The sequence below is a fragment of the Sinohyriopsis cumingii genome, chromosome 10 (assembly GCF_028554795.1).
Source record: "Sinohyriopsis cumingii isolate HCF-2022 chromosome 10, ASM2855479v2, whole genome shotgun sequence".
Lineage (NCBI taxonomy): Eukaryota > Metazoa > Mollusca > Bivalvia > Unionida > Unionidae > Sinohyriopsis > Sinohyriopsis cumingii.
In genome coordinates, this window is record NC_142970.1 from 14,021,514 (window position 1) to 14,042,973 (window position 21,460).

The 21,460-nt window shown below is 36.1% G+C and overlaps 1 protein-coding gene and 1 long non-coding RNA gene across 2 annotated transcripts in view; one reads left to right on the plus strand and one right to left on the minus strand.

The window, feature by feature from the left end:
- The window catches only part of LOC149789623 (band 3 anion transport protein-like), a 256,790-nt gene that overhangs the window by 77,787 nt on the left and 157,543 nt on the right, over positions 1–21,460 (plus strand). The window lies entirely within an intron of this gene.
- On the minus strand, positions 543–21,105 carry LOC149789624 (uncharacterized). The gene is made up of 3 exons (XR_016423958.1): positions 21,000–21,105; positions 16,434–16,606; positions 543–853 (listed from the first exon to the last, which is right to left on the minus strand). It is a non-coding gene; the product is annotated as an uncharacterized LOC149789624 (long non-coding RNA).

Below are 21,460 nucleotides of genomic sequence, written 5' to 3' on the forward strand. Positions count from 1 at the left end.
AGTAATCCAGCCATAATCAATTATGTCTTTAATCTTTTTGGGATTACTTCTGCTCACACATAATATTATCCACCTCAACAAACTTCAAACAATGAAGTCAGCTGACCATGCTGACAGGATCAAAGAGTGAAATTAGCAACTACATTGTCTTGCCCTGTTAAAACCAGGTCTCTAACACATGATCACAGGCGGTTTTACTGTAAATATACTACACTGCAAGCAGTATGTGAAAAAATAAGAAAAAAATATCATTTTGGAAATAATCTGTGTAAGGAGATTCACTGAATGATTGGAGGGAAGAGAGGCACCTCTAATCTGGGGAACAAAACTCTCGGGTGTGGGAGGTTCACATGTGTGGGAGGTAAAGTTTGACAATCAGTATCACTGTGACCAAAGGAAGAAAAATGGTTTTCATTCATCTCTGTGGTTACCAACTTTGTGATTAGTTGCTTTTGATGTAAGGAAGAAAAATGTTTTTTGCACAATAGCAATAGTTCAGAGAACTGAGCAAGACTATTGAGAAGAAATAATGCAATACTACGAGCCCCTTAGACAAGAAAAATAACAAAATTAACTCCAATTTAACCTAAGTTATGTCAACAGAATTTAATAGCTGTGTCTAATTTGGATTTATTTCATCATAATAACAAGTGGTGAAAAGAGCATAATGTCCACTACTGATTGCATCACCTTCCTCTCGTGACCAGTGTATCACACGTCTTCCTGTTCTCTCTAGTCTTCCTATTCTGAACACTTCATCTCTTTCTGGACTTCCTAGTTTTTTATTCTGATCACATCATCTCTTGCCGGACTTCCGTCTTCAGACTGTCACGTCTCTCTCAGAAATCTGTTTCTTAAAGGACAAAATTACCCCTAAATCTCTATACAGATCACTTTCTATATGTACATAAAATTCCCTTACGTTACTCAGAAGCATAACTAGCTATCCAAGCACTGCATAAATTCTGATCTAATTTGATAGATCATCACTCTCGCTTCACAGCGACCGACCATAAATTAACATCTGAGCAGTGTGTCTAACATTATCATATCTCTTTACCTATGCTACCACATGCTTGATTACTATTGCATAAAATTAACAGAATTCTAGCTCACAGCAGTCCCTAACCTTCAAGATTATTTGAAACGTACAAGATCAGATATAAATATGCAATTACGTTAACTCATGATAATCAGTAGCATCTTAAAAGACAATGGAAATTATTTCATATAACCCTATGAAATCCTACACATATGAAAATTTGGATTGCATGCAGTCTGTCAGTTCTATCAATGAACTAGTAACTGTAAAATTAAAGAGATAAATTGCATGACAACTCTAGCATCAACAGATTTCCATGAAATTGAATAAACGATACATTAATATGGATCCTAGTCATTTCAAACACATTTGCATAAAACAAACAATAAAAAAAAAAGAAAATTACACGGAAAATTAAAATTGTGTACCTTAATGCAGTTCTCTTTCAGAAATTGTGTGTCCTAGCACTAAACCCTATCTTTTCTTACAAGACAACCACCTGGTCCCCTTTTCTTGTTTAACGAGGAAAGCATTATTCTTTTTAGGCTTCCTCGGCACCAAACATCTATCTCAGGAATTTTTGGACTAAAGAATTTTGACCAAGGTCATCACTTTAAATTCACAGTACTTCCAAAGTGTACGCCTTAATTTACTCTGACCAATCATACGCAACGGTTCCTAAAGTTTCCCAAGATAATCATTACTTTTGTCAGATTTTGGATAGCCTAGAATCTCTGAACTACGTTGCATCTCACTTCCCTTTGAAAATGACTATTTGACATGGCTTCAGGCGGTTATGGTTGGTAGCTCAGGACAGCATTGTGATGCTCCAGTCAAATCTCAATGAGTTTTAGATGCTGTTCTTTCAAGTTCAACACTAACATGGGGGGGGGGAAGAAGAAAGGTCGAAGTGACCCATCACAAAGACTTTTCTGGCTTAAATGTGATTAAATTTTAGTGCTCATTGCATTCAACTTTAAGGTTCAATACTTATTCAAAATTTTGACATGTTACAATCTTGCAGTTGTCTATTCTAGAATAGACACTTCTTCACTGTAGTAAATGGTTCATTATGAAAAGTACATTTTTCCAAAAACGGGGAGCGATTACCATGTTATGTTTTATTGGGTATCATATAGTACGGGTATCATATAGTACTGAACTAGGTTGAATATCAGGAGCTGGATACAGAAACAGGGACTCATGATCTTGAACTTCACAAAAGTAAATGACTCATACTTAGCATTTTTGATGCAAAACTACAAAGGTAATTAATTGCCAGTGTGAAATCAAAGTTTGGAGAGAAAAGTTGCACTGATCTTTTGATGTTTTGTATTGGAACCAAGCTTTTTTTCTTTCGATAGTGATGGGAGGGAAATTTCAAATGTCTAACGTGATAGAGTCAGTCAGTTTAATTTGGGGGTTCCAGGAGGCCAAGTGGTCGAAGATGTTCACTTTTACAGATCGCTTCAATTTCACCTTTGTCTGCGTGAGGTTGAGTCTCAGCTTGACTAAGATGGGTGTGTGAGAAAGCTTCCCAGCATGTTTAGCTTCTTGGGGGTTGGTGATTCTTCCTCCACTGAATATACTGGCTGCTGTGTATAGCCTGTCATGTACTGAAAAATGGCATTAAATCCGACAAAAACCAAAACCAAACCAGTTTAATTTTGGTATTTTTGCCAATGTGCAATGATAATAAATATTCATTAAAAAAACCACTCTCTAGTATGGTGACCTCTCTTTTATGTTGTTTTTTCTTTTCTTTTTTTATTGTTTTGTTGGTTTCATTAGCACTTTGAATATGTTATTATTGGCAATATCATGCCAAAGAAATGGAAGCTAAGTCCATTTCCCAGGGATTTACCAAGGCAGCTGACCAGGACTGGCTTTGGTGAGTATCAAACCTTTGACCTTTGGATTATGCATCCATTGTCCTACCAGCTGTGTTAATGGGGCTCACTGTAGTCTGTTTAATATGATGTATATTATTTGTCTGAAAAGATGTAAGCATCTGAGCTACTAGAGTACTTTTAGTAGGAGTTGTAAATACTCCCTTCTTGACCTATAATACGGTACTGTTGTAATGTGTACATTCAAGATGAAATCTAAGTTGATCTTTGTATATATAATAAATCACATACACAGGTACTCTTATTTATGGCCAGCCTTAATGACAAATGAATTCATTATATTCTAATGTGGAGACTGGTTTATAATTGTCATGTTTAATGCAAAAGAATCTAGTACTTTATGAAATTTGATGAACATTCAAGAACATTTGAGACGATTTTGTACTTTTAATTCAGACAGTATGAAGGCTGGACTCCATTTGAAACCACTCTCATCTGGTTTGTACTGAAATCTGTCGGTGAGATGGGGATTTTGTTGTTGTTGTATTTTGTGTGTGGCCATCAGCCTATGCTAATGGTCCACGTCATGATGGGATTGGCTACAGACCTAATAATAACTCTGGACACGGCACCCTGACTTCTAGCAAATAGGTAAACAACTGCAGTGTGACTGAGAAAGTAGATGCATTTTGGTTGACAGTTTTTATCAAAATTTATCAAGAATAGACCACCTGTGAGGAATCAATATTGTTTTTCTTCAGGCTGACTGAAAAAAGCATCACTGTCCCATGAAAAGTATCATATCATGTCAATACACAAACTTACAATATTGAAAAATATCACAAGTCTGTTTACTGTGCGGAAGCTGAGGTTTATGGGTGATACATGTTTTTGATTATTCAGTTGACACTTGAGTGGTGTTGGAATAAAGATTTCTGGAAAAGAACTATTAGTTTCCTCAGGATGAGGTTATTGAGGAATTCTGGGATTGTTCTAAAATAGTCTGCTTGCCGTACTTTATTATATGCCACATATTGGTGGTAGTGTACAGCATGTCTTCTTTGAATCCAATTCAAAAAAGCCATCTTGCCAACATGTTTATTGTATCATAGAAATTAATTATTGATGGTGTGATGTATTAATTAAAAAATAAGATTTCAAAGTCTTGACATTAGGTCAGTGTAAAGGGCTATCTAAAACTTTGAATTATTCTTGACAACCATTAGGATAGACTGACTGCCAGTCTGATGATGAGAAGACGAGAATACAGTTAATTGAGAATCACTGGAACACATAAATTCACTTCAATCAATAAACTTGCACACATTAATTTTGATAGCAATGACTACAGCATGCAGTCCCTGAGAATGATCAATACATTATTTGTAGTGTGTGTGTATGTATATGTTTTTCTCTTTCTTTCTCATACTTGTCATTTATCAGTAAATATTATGCAGAATGATGTACAAGTAAAATGGGCCATTTTCTCTATGATCTTTTTTTTTAATACATATGTAAAAAATAATTGTAATAGTACTTGGATATATTTATGCCTGATATGAAAAATGTCTATCACAGCATTTCTACTTGAACTGCAGTGCCATTAAAACACCAGAACCAAATGAAACCAATCATGGCTTGGCGATTGGTAGAGTTTCATAAGTTAAAAGTTTTGAAGCTCTTTTGGTCATATTTGGTGGGCTTCTTTGATGAGTTACATCCAGTAGACCTGAGGTATAACTTGCATTGTTGTATATTTTGTGAAATTTAAAATTCTGTTTCAGATCCCTTGTCATTATGATGCATATGTAAATATTTTATGTGTTATTTTTGAGAAACGCCAACGTTTCTGTAAAGCAGGAAAAAAAGTATTGAAGAATTGCCACAGTTAGACCTTTTCACGGTCAGCCCAGATGATGACAGAATGTTAAATGAAAAGATGGATAAAAGATACAGAAGATGTGAGGGGTAATCATATTGGGATAAAACTAAGTCAAAAATGGAATAATTTTTGGTGTTTTTACTCTCGTAGTATCAAGTTAGAAACATACGGTATTAAAGTATTTGCATGCATTAGAGAATTGACGGACATGTTGGTTTTTTACCAAAAAAGCTAAAAAATTCCCAGCTCAACACTAAGTCTACGTTATTGTGCCATGCGGGTAATTATGATCCAAATAACCAGCCATTCATTTATTAATTTTGTATGTTGGAGTTTGTCAAGAACAATATAGATGGCTTCAATACTTATTAGTTAAAAAGAAGAAATACAGTTTCCAGTGATTCTAAGAAATTTTCTTGGATCTGTAGAGTAGTCTATCCTTTCAAGAGACTTTTGATACTTTCTAGCTAGATAAAAGATTAGTTCTGAAGCAATTGTTTTTTTAATGTATTGTTAAAGTTTTGAATGAAAATTTGAGCATTCTGCATCATCATTTAACTCTCCTGGCCATAAGGACAAAATAGCTCATGGTGTGTACCTGCAGACCGGGGGGTTATATCATCAAGATCACTTACTAGTTCAGTAATGAGCCAGATCTACTCGTATTAACCGAGTTTGTTATCATTTTAGAGACAATATATCTGATCTATAGGACTCATGGTACTAATTCAGTTCCCATAGTAAACCTATGCAAACACCATGATATTAAAAATTCAATAACTTAAAATTTCTGAGTGCTCATGATCAAACCTATATTTATCAGTATAGATGAAACCTGGATGTCAGCTTCTGTACAGAGGAAAGGATATGAGCCACAGCATTTTCTGGACCTGCATGTGTTTGAAATGTGTGCTTTCAATTCTGCACCAAAGAGTCCGGTGCTAATTTTAGTAATGAGTGTTCCAAACTCAAGACTGTTAACTCATTCGACCCAGGAGGTTTTTGTCATTTTTGCCTGAAATGCGAGTAGGAAAGACATTTTCCATGAGACTAATGCCAGGTGAAAAAAAGGGAACCAAAAAATGAGGTTTTCCCCTCCGTATTTTGTAGTGCAACTAGAACTTCCAGATTATTTGGTATCATTGTAGAGCTATATCTGTCTGCTTTTTTGTAATCACATCCACTTTGGTGTATCTTAAATGACTTTGATGCCACAGAACTTGGAAATAGGGTACAGCCTCATCACGCCTACAGGCGGGATTGGGGCCGAATGAGTTAAAGAAAATTCCATCAGTAAAACAATGTCTGTATTTTTTTTCTCTCACTTACAACTAGGATAAGCTCTTAAAAGATTCTTTTCCTAAAACATAACTTACAATATTAATCAATCCTTGTTAGCCAAACCCATATATACTCTATGTTATGTTCACCCAATTCCAGGCTGGTTCCCATTTTTCCATATCATTAGTACTGTGTGTCCTATATCCACCCTTAATTTTCTTGACAGCCCTAAGTAGTTCAATACTTAAGTAAGCAATGTGCATAGTTCTGCTTGTCAAAGATTACATTTGTGAATATTACATTATGTTGCAAGTTCATGTTCACCTAAATAGCAATGGTGAATTTCAGGCAAAATTTAAATATTTGTGCTTTTTTTTAAAAGAAAATCAGAATCAGATATTAAAATAAAGCTGTCTGTAATGTCGCCTTCTTAGTAAGAGGGGTAGTTAATTGGAATTGGCTGGCGTTATCTAGAGGATGACCTTCCACGATATTATAGCCCGGCGGGAGTGAAAGAAGAATAGAATTTCCACAGAGAACTGAGCGAGCCCCTTTTTGGCAAAAAAAATAAATTAATAATGGCAATTCCGATTCAAGTTAGATTATATCAATAGAATTTATCATGTGTGTCCAATATGGATTTATTCCATCATTATAATGAGAGGTGAAAAGAGCGCAATGTCCACGCTTGATGTGCATCACCTTCCTTCCCTTTGACCATATATCAATGTCTCCTAGATCATCCTTCCTAAGCTCTATGCTATGTCCCTTCATGGACTTCCAGGTCGTTTTTTTTTCTTCTGGCTCCAGACTGTCTCGTCTCTCTCCCAGAAAGCTGTTCCTTATTGCTGTTCTCTTTCAGAACTTGTGCATCCTAGCACTAAAACATGTCTTTCTTTTTGCAAGACTGCCTTTGTTTAATGAGGAAAACACTAATCTCTTTATGCTTTCCACAGAGTCAAGACTCTCCTCTTCCATGAGATTTTCAGACTAAAGAATTTCGACTAAGGTCGTCACTTTAAAGTCTGATTGCTCTGAAGTGTACGTCCTAATTCTGCCCAATTGTAGGCAGCAGTCCCTAATTTTTCCCTAAGAAATAATTCCTTTCATCAGGTTAAGAGAGCTTGGAATGTGACAGTTTATAGTGATGTCTAGCACTGGGGCATCATGCCGCAGACATGTAGCATGATGTCCCACCCAGTCACATTATCCTGAAACAAAGCTGACCAGTCCTAACACTGTGTGGCCATCTTCAAAATCTTGTTTTTGCTACAGCTTATAAATGGAATGTCATTTTGACATTGGATTTTCATCAGAAGGGTTCTTACGGAGTAAGGTCGGTCCTTTCAGAAAATGATTAGCCTTCAGTACATCTGGAAAATATTGTTAACCGTACTCCTCCCAAATGGATGACTATATCCACATGGGTTTTTCACAGATAGACTTCTCATGATACCTTTTTGGTCCTTAATGAAAATTGTACCCGTCACACATCCAGTTTTGCTGCCATGGTGACTCTCTTCAAATTATTCTTGTCAGTACACACACACCCAATGGATGATCATTATGACATGGAGGTTGTCAACAAAAGTCATCTAATGATATCTACTTTGTCCTATATGAAAATTGTGCAAAGCTGATATCTAGTAGGTGCACCGTAGTTGTTATTTTGAAAATCTTGTTATCACTGTTGAAGTTCAACACCCAGCAATTAAAAGGAAGAAATGGCCTTATGAATTCTTGGAAAATCTTTGATAGTGAAATGAGTGACCCTCTTAAAATAATTATTTTGGGGCCAATAACTACAAGGTCAGGTCACAGTTTTCAATATTAGTAATATGTAACCTGTTGCTTTTGTGTAGCTGTTATTTCAGATTGAATTCATACTCCCATATGGAAACTGTAAAGTTCTAGAATTCCAGATTACCCCTAGTTCAACTTGGAGCTACAGCTACCAAGTTGCTCATGCACATTCTCTTGCATAACATTGTTATTTGAACTTTTTTCCTTATGTGCATCGCTTTCATTATTTGGAATTACTCTTGATCAAGCATATTTTTGTTCAGGATTAGCTCTTTTCATGAGATTGGTATGTTTTCTTGTTGTGATTTGTACAACATTACATTTAGGTTCTTACCCCACAGCGGTGTTAGCATGGCTATTATTGTTTGAGAATTTGTTAAAGCTTGGATAGGTATTTAGTTATCCCTATCCTTATTGAAATTGGTCTGAAGACTTGTCTTGTTCTCTTTATTGTTTTATTACAGTAACAAATCATCTTAATGTACATTCCATTTAATGTGACTAGTGCGATTTTTATCTCAGAAATGCAGGTCGTGGATCAGTTTTTATGCTGTGTATTTAGTGATCGAACACAAATTCCTTCTCACCAAAGACCTATAAATATGGTACTATTAGCTGCCTGAGGTTAGTGTTAGGACTGGTCAGCCCTGGTGTCAGGATCATATGACTGGGTGGGACATGATGTTACATGTCTGCCGCATGATGCCCCTGTTTTAGATGTCACTATAAACTGTCACACTACAGACATCGTTGCAATATTACTAAAATTGTTAAAGCTACGTTAAAAATAATACACACATAGAAATTCGTATTGGATAGTATTCCTTATTTTATTAGCAATGTTTCCAAGCTGGGGTTTTGCTAATTTATTTTGTCTCTGGTTCTCAGATAAGTTTGGTTGACATTATATTGCTTATTTATCTTTGGTAGATTAATTTCTTTAATCTTCAGTACTCAGCTTAGCATTGCTTACCTTACTTCATTAAAACATTAAGTCTTGGATTCAAACAAGGTGAGTTAAATCTTGTTGTTGTGAAATTAGCATAGATTTAGTCCAAGCAGATATATAACACTTCTTGGTATTTTTTGAATATCTTCTTTTCATAATTTTCTTCCAGCAAGGTCCAGGTGGGATGTGGGTAGGTAGGCCACAGGCAAAGCCCCTAAAATACGTATTCCACATGCTATATTGTACAGACTGCAAGCAGACAGTTGTTCCTTTGCAGCTGATGGTTGGAATTGGTTTCGGATGTTGCCAAACACATACATACTTATCAAGGAAAGAACAAAATTCATTGTTTTCCTAATATTTTTGGGGTTTTCCTTCTCCAGGGCGCTTTAGGTCTCTTCCAAAACCCTCAGGATTAGTGGGTTACCTCTACAGGGAGGTAATAAATGGGTGGAGTGTGAATCATTCCTTCTGTTAGGGAGCAGAGTACCCTCCCCATGAGGGTAGGAAGTAAATTGCACCCTCTCATAAAGTTGAATAGAGCAGCACCCTCTATTTTCAACTATGACAGAGTAATTTGTGCCGTCCCATAATTTGTAATTTGTACCCTCTTCCATCCAGAAGGGCAAAGTGAGCTGTTTCTTTGAGGTTTGACTCCCTTCTGGAGACTGCTGTTGCATCACATTGTGGATTGGGAATAGGCAGATTGACTCTCCCTGCATGTAGGCATTTACATAGAGCCTAGGCCACATGATAGAGTAGTCAGTCCTGCAGACTGTGGACCTGTATTTTCTTCCTGTGAAGATGGTTCAAAAAGTAAGGAAGAGGATGAATCTTAATCCTTCAGATGCCCCAGGCTGGTAGAATGTTGCTTTCAATCACATGCTCAGTCAGGGACAGTCTTTTAGCTCTTTGTGAGGAGTTATGGGTTGAAATCTTATGGACAAGTCTCCCCTGTGACAGAGGGACATTGGGCCATGCAGTCCTGTCTCCCAGGAGTAAGAGCAAAATGATGTCATTTCTTTACTTGTTGATTTGCATGAGTTTGATACGGAACAGGTCAAGGATACAGAACAGGTCAAGGGGGCAGCTCCTCCCTTCATGTCTCATGACTATTCCTATTTGTTTTATCAAGGCAGCAGAGGAGGAAAAGACAAAACAGTTAATGAAGTTTAGTCTTAACCCAGTGATCTGTGCAAGCCTTTAGGATCTGATGTCACTAAAATTCTTTCCAATGTTATTATTTTACCTAAGAAAGAGTCTTATTGCTTTGAGAGTCAATATATGAAAGACAGTGTTACAAACCCCAAAAAAAGATTTCACCCTTGTACTTCATTTCTGGACAATTTCTGAACTCATTTGATTTTAAAAACAAATTGACACTCTTGTTTGTGATTGCCTTGAAACGTACCATGTATGTATATGTTGTTTCATGTGTTCAAAGCATACCTTAGAAAATACAATAATAAAAACTAACCTTAAGTTGATTGGGTATTATGTCCTGTTTGTGGTATAGGGTAGTATGTCCTATTTGTGGTAGAGGTGGTAGCTAAGTTGGTACAGCATTGTATACTTGTAATCCAAAGGTCTTAGGTTCAGTACCCACCAAGGCCAGATATGGTTGGTTACCTTGATGTTTGTTTAGGAAAGGCATGCAACTTCCATTTTCTTGGCATGATACAACAATATTATTGTGAATAGTACTGTTAAAACACCAACAAGCATTACTGTTAGAACACCAGCAAACATTACTCTTAGAACACTAACAGACATTACTGTTATAACACCAACAAGCATAACTGTTTGAGCACCAACAAACATTGCTGCTAGAACACCAACATTACTATCATAAAACAACAAACAACTGTTAGAACACCAGCAAACATTATTATTAGAACACCAAGCATAACTTTTAGAACACCAACAAACATAACTGTTAGAATACCAACATATATTACTGTTAGAACACCAACAGACATTACTGTTAGAACACCAGCAAATGTTACTTTTAGAACACCAACAAATGTTACTGTTAGAACACCAACAAACATTACTGTTAGAACACCGATAATCATTACCAAGAAAAAGCAACTTTTGCATCCTTATAATGGTACAAAAATTTTTATGTCCTGCTGGGTATGGTGTCAAAATATTTGGCACAAATTTTACATGTCTCCATGCCCATTATGTTTCTTATTGTGAATTCTACCATTTACCAGTGATGAGCTTTATGTAAATGAACATTCTGTGGTTAACTAGACTGGTTACAATGCCTTGTGACCGCTCCGGTGGCCTAGTGGTTAGAGTGCCTCAGATGCAGGAGGTGATGGGTTCGATCCCCGGCTGAGTCATACCAAAGACTTAGAAAAAATGGTACTAACAGCTGCCTCGCTTGGTGCTCAGCATTAAGAGGTTAGTGTTAGGACTGGTTGGCCTGGTGTCAGGATAATGTGACTGGGTGGGACATCATGCTACATGTCTGCGGCATGATGCCCCTTGATTGCTAGATGTCGCTATAAACTGCCACACTGCAGACATCGTAGCGATATGACAGAAAAATTGTTAAAGCTATGTTAAAAATCCAAATCACACACACACACACACACACACACACACACACACACAATGCCTTATGCTAGTAAATTCATATTTAACATACTAATAAATGATGCCCATTTATGCTACAGGTAAACAAAAGGCTTTATGAGAGGTCATTCATGAAAAGTAGATTGCTTTTTCATGGAAAATGACTCAAATTAATAATTGAAAGTAATATTTTCCAACTAAAGTGCCTAAAGAGGTTTCACTCTTCTTGCCCAGTTCACTGTTGGAACTAGAGGTGAAATCATTAGTCAGTATATTGATGTATCAATATTTTTTCCATATTGATACAAGAGGTGAAAAATTGATACAAAATGATACTTGCCTATCAAAGTTACTTTTATCTTCAGCAGTCAAGAATAATTATTAGTTGTTTCTTTTTTTTTTTTTAAGTTGAGAATTCCTGAGACAGCCATAGTAGGCACTTGCACTTATTGATGTCAGTAACAAAGAAAAACGATTGACTTAACCATTTTCCTTCTACAGATTAGCAAAGACAAGATGACTAACAATGGTTTGAAATCTGCCCCCCCCCCATTCCATGCTGATTATTTTATCCTGTCAGCATGCACAACCACAGATAATATATATTAATGTTAAGAAGACATTCCAGATTTGTTCTCCATGTATGATTTATGTGCTTAACTGATCATTTAATAACCACTTTTATGCCGATTTCGCTGTTGCTTCACATCTGCTCTAAGAAGCCCCGAGTGGCCAAGTGGTCTAAAGTGCTCGCCGTTACGGATCACTGCCATCTCACCTCTGTCTGCGCCGGTTTGAGTCTCGGATTCAGCCAATGTGGGTACGTGAGAAAGCTTGCCAGTAGCCTTTCATGGGTTGGTGGTTCTTTCCATGGTTTTCCTGGGTTCTTCCTCCACCATTAATACTGGCCGCCATGTATAGCCTATCATGTGCTGAAAAATGGCGCTAAACCCCACAACAACAACAACAACAACAAGAACTTCTGCTCTACCTGCACCAAATATGAAGGCTATATTTCTTGTGTGTTACACAATGAAACATGATGCTCTTGGATCTGATTGGTGATTGTTGTTTACACCATCTTTTCAAGTCCAGAGTAATTGATGATCACCAGTGGTGATTGTTGTTTACACTGTCTTTTCAAGTCCAGAGTAAATGATAATCACCAGTGGGAACTAATTGTAGCATTTTCACTGTGTGACAGGGTAAATTCTGTCATCCAAACTCAGTCTAAATACTGTGCAAAATGGCAGAGAAACTTCACAAAAAAGTGGCTATTAAATAATTTGTAAAGTGCTTGAATTGTAGATGGGGAACAAGTTTGGAATGTCTCCTTTTATGCCGATATATGTAATCAGCGACAGAAAGTGCCAACGGAAAGGACAAAAAAGTACAGATTGGTAAGGGGGCAGAAACCAAACTGTATGAGTGATAGTAACCTCATTGATTTCCAGCATGGCAGTGGGTGTTATCAGTAATATATTTAGTTTTTCACTCACAGTAATGAGACTCTGTCTCCATTAGTTTTTTGTTTTGCATCTGCTGGAAGTGGAGTATGAAGGATTTGGTTGTTAACGTCTACCCTCATATCTGGAGTTGCTCTTGGTAACGTTTTCCTTGTATGAGGACATTGCAACATTTCCTATGTCTTGAAGATAACACAGTAATGCCTTCCAAATAAAGTAAAGACATGAAATTGGTAATAAAATGTTTTAATAGCATTCATGCAGTGCAAAACAAAGGTCGTGTTGACTGCAATAAGTCATGCACCTGATCAAATGGAGCAGCCTGAAATGGCCTGAAAGGTTGAATGAAAACCACAGACACCTAAAAGGTAGTTTGTTTGGAAGTATTTTTTTTTATCTTGTCAAGGATGAGAATGGCAATGAACAGATGATGCTATCTGTCTGTCTGCCTGTCCGTCCGTAATTGCATGCTAGAAATATGACCAGTCTTTCAACCCATAAAACAGATCCTACTACCACTGAGAGACCTTCTAAAGATAAAATAACCATCAAATTTGATTTGTGTATTGCTAATGTATCATATTGTAGGCTGTGTACCGGTATCATGAATTGTAGATAAGGTGTTTCAGCCCTACATGGAACTGAATACAATGAACTTTTGGAAAGAAATCTGAGTGATAATAAATACATTCAGCTCTGCATGTATATATATATATATATATATATATATATATATATATATATATATATATATATATCATGTGGGGATACAACCAAGGTAAAAAAGTGTAAAAGGAAAAACTTGTATCCAGGTCAAACTTTCTCAGGATAAAGACAGTGCAACAAAGTAATTGTGAGTTTTAAAACTATTAAACTGTAAATAATTATGCAAAAACAGAATCTCATTTACATATCATTAGATGTTTGCTTTGTAAAATGGAATCAGGTTGCTGTAAAAAGACTGTCAAGTACAAGAACACCTTATCAGTGAATAGTGGTTGCATCATATTGACAGGTGCAAGAATAAAGCACATTATGTTAATTCAGCTCCATGTAAGAACTGGAGAACTTTTTGAATTCGCTGCATTAAGCATGGTTAACATCATCCAGCCCATCCATCATTAACATATCATTTTGCTGAAATGTGTGTTTCTAAAGTTAATGGAGGTAGTTTCTTTTCATAAATATGGAGAAGAGTGCAAATGATGTTAAATATTTGACTGATAAAGAATTTTTTTATTTTGTTGTATTTACATTTTGTATTATGAATTGCATAGTTTGAAATTTCTTGAATAAATTTTTTTCTTATTAAAATACAAAATATTGTCCCACACAAATCTTTAGAAAATAGCATTCAAGGGCTATAATTGGCCCCATAGCCTCAAGACAAGAAACTATTCCATCACAATATGCACGAGTTGCAGTTCAGTTTTTATCTCCTTTATTTCAGTCAATATTTCTAACAAGCTGCATAGACTGAGATCTGCAACCACATTACATTATGTGATGGCCGATTTGGGTCTATGCACATTGCAGTTGTTACAACTTATAACTGACTGTATATGTTACATTGAAAACATTCTATTGAGGACAGTCCAGAAAATTATCCTTCATTTAAAGGGGGGGGGGTGTGTGTGTTACAGTAGCTCATTGCTAGAGTTGTGGACTTCTTCAAAATTCAAGTTCCATACATATCATTGGGAAAAAGATGATTTCGATTGATTTGGTTTGAGGTTGCATGCCACAGCAAATACAAATAGTAAAATGCATTGCAGAAGGACACACCACGGTAGCTGACTGGCTGATTTGAATGCAGGGTTTGAACCTGCACCAATTTGGTGTGTGTGTGTGTGTGTGATTTAGATTTTTAACATTGCTTTAATAATTTTCAAGTCATATTGCTATGATGTCTGCAGTGTGTCAGTTTAAAGTAATGTCTAGCATTTGGGCATCATGCCGCAGACAGTCACATTATCCTGACACCAAGCCGACCAGTCCTAATACTAACCTATTAATGCTGAGCGCCTAGCGAGGCAGCTGTTAGTATCATTTTTATAAGTCTTTGGTACAACTCAGCTGGGGTTCGAACCCACGACCTCCCACATCTGGGGTGGACACTCTAACCACTAGTCCACCGGAGCAGTCACACGAATTTGGTCACAAGTCCAGCATGCTAGCCACTTTGCAAGTGCAACTCTAAAAAAAGAAGTGAGCAGGTATTTAATAAAAACCTTCTGTGAGAGAGCTCAGATTGTTATGTGCATCTCGTAAGTTACATTATCTTGAATATGCTTTTGAAAAAGGAAATTTCAACCTAATTACTGAGAGCAGTTTTTCTTTTTTGGTCACAAAACAGGCTTTTTATTATCTCACCTAACCCATGTAGTATAGACAATGAAATTGTTTAAGTAATCTGTTATCAGGTATCGGTATATAATTTTTCATGTCATGACTTTTTTCATGTGAAATATCTGGGCCAGGAGTTAACATTTAGAATTGCTTATCAAGAGATAAGGAGATGTTTTGAATGGATCAAATTACAGTCTCTTAGACATTGTTTGCCTGGTGACCTTTGCCCTTTTGTCCTGATGTAGTCAGGCCTGATTAGGTTTACATTCTATTTACACCATGTGTTACACATTTTTGGTATGATGTCTTGACAGTACAAATGGCTTCATTAGGCAAAGCCTAACTTTTAATCAAAAAATCCTTTTTAATTTTTTAGAAAAGTACCAAAATTTTAAGAATTGAAAAGTGATTAATGTTGAAACAATTTAACAATTGGGGACAGTAACACAAGACGGAGGCTAATTTGTCAAAACAGAAGTTGACTCCCATGCATCCTTGAGTCAGTTTATTGCACTAAAAGAATTATTTTTTCAAATCCAATTTATTTAGAAGCAGTTTATTGCAGGGTCATGAACCTTGGCATCTGATTTTTTTGTCCCACTTGTTATCAGTGAGAGTATCAGTTCTATGGAGGGATGTGCAGGCATATTTTTTCTTTCAGCTAGTTGCTGTTAGCAGTATGTCTGTGATAAGGTTTGTTCCATTTGCATTGAAATATATATGTTTTAGTTTTCTAACTTTCACCGTTTTCTGTTATGCTAGCGCACATTAATCTCTCATGTGTAGTGCATATCTTAGGCAGCATTATTTTGTTAGGGTAGTGTACACGTTTAAGAACAGGTTCTGGTATCGTGGCCACCAGTTCCATCATGTAGATGTGAACCAGGTGAGCAAACTCGCTTCCTCTTGGGCCTTATGCTTTCACAGTACTAAACTTGTGTTTTGCGTGTGTTCAGATTTGATTTCAAGCATTGTTATCATGGCCACCAATCTCTCATGCATAGTGCAGAGTTATATCTATAAAGCTTGTTGTTGTTGTGGGGTTTAATGCCATTTTTCAGCAAATGATAGGCAATGCATGGTGGCCAGTATTAATGGGCCCCATCAATAAAGCTATGAGGGGCATTAGAAAGATTGCAAATGCAGACCTCACATAGTGATTCTATTTAGGATGGACATTTTCATGCTAAAGTCTAAAAATGTAATCATATCTTTTTTGACATACCTGCCATGTGGCAGAACATATTGTGTCATGATGCCCGTTTTTCTGTCTGTTATGAATTTAGTTTCTGCACAATAGCTTGAATTCTCCACCATCTATAGTTACCAAACTTTAAGGGTGGCTTATGCTAAAGTAAGATTTCAGGATTAAAAGGTCAGAGGTCAGTGTCACAGTATCTGAAAGAAAGAAAATAGTTTCTCACATCTGGCATTAAAATGGCAATGGTTCACATCACTATTTGAAGAAAAAAAATTAAATTTTGTGCAAAAATATGTTTTCTATATAGAAATCTGTTAAACATGGAGTGGGGTTATAATGTACTCTTAGTAGCATTTCATTTTTACAGCTCTGATGGTTTTTCCTTCTAAATTCTAAATATGAAGATTTATTTCTGATGAAATAAGATATATCAGATAGAATCTGCACAAGAAGTAACAGATCTGTAACATAACACTTGAAGTCTTTGCTTTATATTCCATCAGATATCACTTTTCTGTATTATAAATAGCAGCACCCAATCTTAACATGCAGACTTTTTGTAGAAACAGTGAAAGCTATATGAATGGGTCAAGTCAGTTTTATTAATTTTATGACTTTGGTGGGATTGTTTGTATGCATGCATGACCCAATTCAATTTTCATGCCATTACAGCACTTTTTAAAGTTTAAAAACAAATATCTTTATGAACTTTTTGGAATTGTTGCTGTCTACATTGAAGGCATGTTTTGCAAACAAAAGTCTTGTTGAAAATTGATATCAACTAGTGTTAGATTTCCAAAAAGATTAAAAACTTCTCAATACATGTATTCAGTTCATTGTTTGCTTTGGAAAGAAAAAATATTTGAAATAAAAATTGTGGCAAGCCGCAGGAGAAGTATGTAGGTTAGGCAATCAATTTTAAGTAGAATATTCTTTTATTGTTCAACAGATATGAAATAACCTTAAAGTGGAATGTCCTTCCTCACCCATCCAACAGAGGAATCAACTGGTTTTGCTAGCTTAATTTTCATATCTCAATCTGGTTATCTCAGTTCGATCGTCATGGTGTCCACACGCAAGGAACTACTTTTAAAAAGAAGAAACCCTTGTGTTTTGCTGATGAAGTTGTTATATCATCCAATAACAACAGAAGCTATAACATTTTGATGCACATGCACACACACAGAGTAAACATTACTGGCTACAGAAATCCAAACTCTCTCAAGAGTTACTGTAAAAATGGCAAAATCCAGAAATATGATAAATTGGTTTATTCTCACTTTGTGGAACACCTACAATCCATCCCAGTTGAATCAAAGATAATAATTGCAGTTGCAAATGAAAACTCCTGCAATTACTAAACTAGATAGGTTTGTTCATCAGTACACATGCTATTTAACACCAAGATTTCCATGTAGCATATCATTGCACTAGTTATTCCAACACTTGCCATATTGAAATATGATTTCCAAGAAAGGAGTGAATTATAAATTTTCTTAATCACTACACACTTCGTTAGAACTGTACCCAGTAGGTTATTGTACTACTCAGTATTGTACCATTGCCTACAATAGAATGTTTTCCAATTAGAACTGATGAAAGTTAAAATTTAACCATAAAAAAGATATTGATTAATTACAGTATTGTTAATTTCATTTGATGTTTATCAGTTAAGTGTGGTAATACAGTAATAATATCAAATGTTTCTATTTACTTGTGCATAGAACTTTTATACGTATAGTCAACAGGTCAACCCATTGCCTTCATTAGAATATTCATATTAATGTGCGATATTTATCTAAACAATAGCACGTTGCTCCAAGCCGCACATTGTGCATTACTTCCAACACAAAACAATTAACTTATTTCTTGATGTTTTTTTCTAAGAATGGCATATATAGCTAGATTCTACTTGAGTAATTATTCATGGTTTTATAAAAGAATACAAGACCTGATGACCTTGATATATAAAGAGGCAATAATAGTAGTTCAATAATACTCTGTGTTGAATATGCTAACTGTATTGCAAAAGTTATTTTAATTTAATTGGAAGACATTAGGTGAGAAAAATAATCTGTCAGTGTTTGTCCCAAGACAAGGAAATCCTAGTTATGGGGTTACATTATTTGTCTCCCCTTGAGGCATAACCTTGTGGGGAGACATTTCCATGTCTCGGTCCAAAACATAACAGATTCTATTAGCCACTGTTGAGTGTGACTGAAATTTTATGACTTTGGAGATCCCTGGATCATTAAATATAGGTGCACAGATTTGCTTTCCTCTCATAAAGAAAATTTTACAACGTTGCTGACTTCTAGTTACATACATGCACTTTTGGTTTGACACAACTTATGCAGCATGGTTTCTTGGTGGACCTCAAAACATGGCTGACAGAAACAGGACTTACCCCATACCAACAGTTTTTAAAAGGGAGTTTGAATGTGAGCAGGCTGGTTCCAGGGGTGGGGTGGGGTGGGGGATGCTTTGGATTGTTGTTGGTTGGATTTTAACAGTATTTAATAGCAGACTTTGGAGCAAAGACTCGTAACAATATTGGTAAACTAGAAGAGATATTGACAAAGTCTATGGATTCACATAATTGTATATAATCCATATATTAGAATATTATCACTATCATTATTTAATGACACTGTTTTAAAATGTTATGTATCACATAAGAGTAGTCCTATCTGTAATAATAATAATGATACTAACAACAACAACAACAACATGGATTGGAACTAAATGCCAAAAGGCATTCAGAAAATATACAGGACAACAATCAAAGAAATGAGTAGGACAAATTTTATCCATCTTTTGAGTTTAATACAGTACAGGTAGTCATTTATAATCTTTAATGCCATCAAACTTTTTCATTATAGGGAGAATGTGCTTCATTTGCATCATATTTTGTCTCGTTCTTTGTGGTTCTACCAATCAGAACTCTGCAGACACTTAATTGTGACGTCATACAGAGATTCTGTGACATTCCTTATAGATAATTCCTGAATGACTTCCTAAGCAGCCATATTTGTGATATGCTGGCAGCTTTACTGTTGAGTTTATATGGTGTTTGGAAGCTGAAATAAATTCATTGAATCTCAGGATACTGTTACAAAAAATGCATACGTAACCAAACGCAAATAAGGCTTTCTCTAAGTATCATTATTTGTAATTTATAAGTTGCTTTTGCTTCAGAGTGCCTTGTTCAAAATGGTCAGTTTTGGTGGTCGCATATAAACTGCCAGGATGCCCATTGTCCAGGTTAAATGGACAGAATATTGCCCGCTATTGACCTTATCGGGATAAGTCTATTAGCTGAGTTCCTTAGAAGGAATCAGTTGAAGAAATGGCATAGGCCTTGATCTGCTGGCACAAGGTACATGTGCATGTTGTTTGCAGTTAGACCCAACAAAATTCAAGCATATACCATACTTCCCTTATTTGCTATTGCATTCCTACCATTGTGGCATGCTCCACCCACCCCTTTTTTGAGGTAATATGGTTAGTTACTGACCGTTCCAGTGGCTTAGTGGTTAGAGCGTCTGTCTTGGAAGCGAAAGGTTGTGGGTTAGATCCTTGGCTGAGTCATACCAAAGACTTACAAATATGGTACTAACAGTTGCCTCGCTTGGCACTCAGCATTAAGAGGTTAGTGTTAGGACTGGTCAGCCCAGTGTCAGGATAATGTGACTGGGTGGGACATCATGCTACATGTTTGTGGCATGATGCCCCAGTGCTGGACATCACTATAAACTGCCACACTGCAAACATCCTAGCCATATGACTGAATTTTTTTTAAAGCTATGTTAAAAATCCTAATCACACACACACACACACACACACACAGAGTTACTGTATATACTTGCTTATAAGACAAGTCAAACAACAGAGATCCTGATCTGCTGCAGATCAGGGTCTATTTTGTTTGTTCTACTGATTACTCCAAATGAACTTCATGCACCCAGATCTGCTGGTGTCTTATGCAGGACATATTTGGGTCAGTGCAATTTGCAGTGGGACTGATATTATATGCGAGTATATACAGTTATCCTTTCGATACATCAGTAGCTTAGGCTTCTTGTGTTTCACTTGTAAGTTCTGTATAGCAGTATTACCATGGTCCATCCATCTGCGTGCCCCTCTCATATTGATTAGGGCTTTGCATTTAGGTTATTGCAACTCCATGGATCACCCACTGGATCCTTGAAAATGCCTTACTAGATACATATGCCAAATGAATGTCATGTAGACTTCAATGCGGATGATTGGATTACTGTATAATCTATACATAATTCATATCCAATTGCAAACTATACAGACCCAGTTCTCCCATTGCATAATATACTGGCATTTTGTTTGGAGTAATGACTAAAACAGTGAACATATACCTTGATCTGCTGGCACATTAATAATTATGCAGTGGAACATGAGGGTCTATGTTGTTTTCAGTAAACTTGTACATCAAGGTATATGGTAGTACGGTGCTCATTGTATGTTTTATAATGTGCTGCTTGTTGATTGATAGTAGTTACACAAGGGGATAGGTCAGTTCATGATATAACTTAAGATTCAGAAATGTATACCTACCTGTATTTTTGGCATCTAACTACAGATAATCTTCATCCAGATTGGAATGCATTGACAGTTCATCTTCATGCAGTGTTGGACTGTGATTTGATGGTGTACTGCACGGTGGCATGGTCTTTGTCACATGCAGCTAGATTTAAAGTACATGTGATTTATGAGCTGAACTGTTCATAACAATAGAAAATAATTCAGTGCTGGCATTATTAAATACATATTATCATACAGAATCAAGACATTTTCAGTTTGCATTTATAATCATGAATGAAATTTAATTGGCTGGGTGGGGTAAGTTTTGTAATTGTGATAATATTATATACATCCTAGGGTGTGTTTGATAGTTGGTTTTTAAAGGTATTTTATTTGACATTATAATTCCTTGTCTATGGGAGCTAATTAAGTATCGCTTCCATAGACTTGGGAGGCAACTGTGTAGGTATTGAACCTATGTTCCACGGATTTCA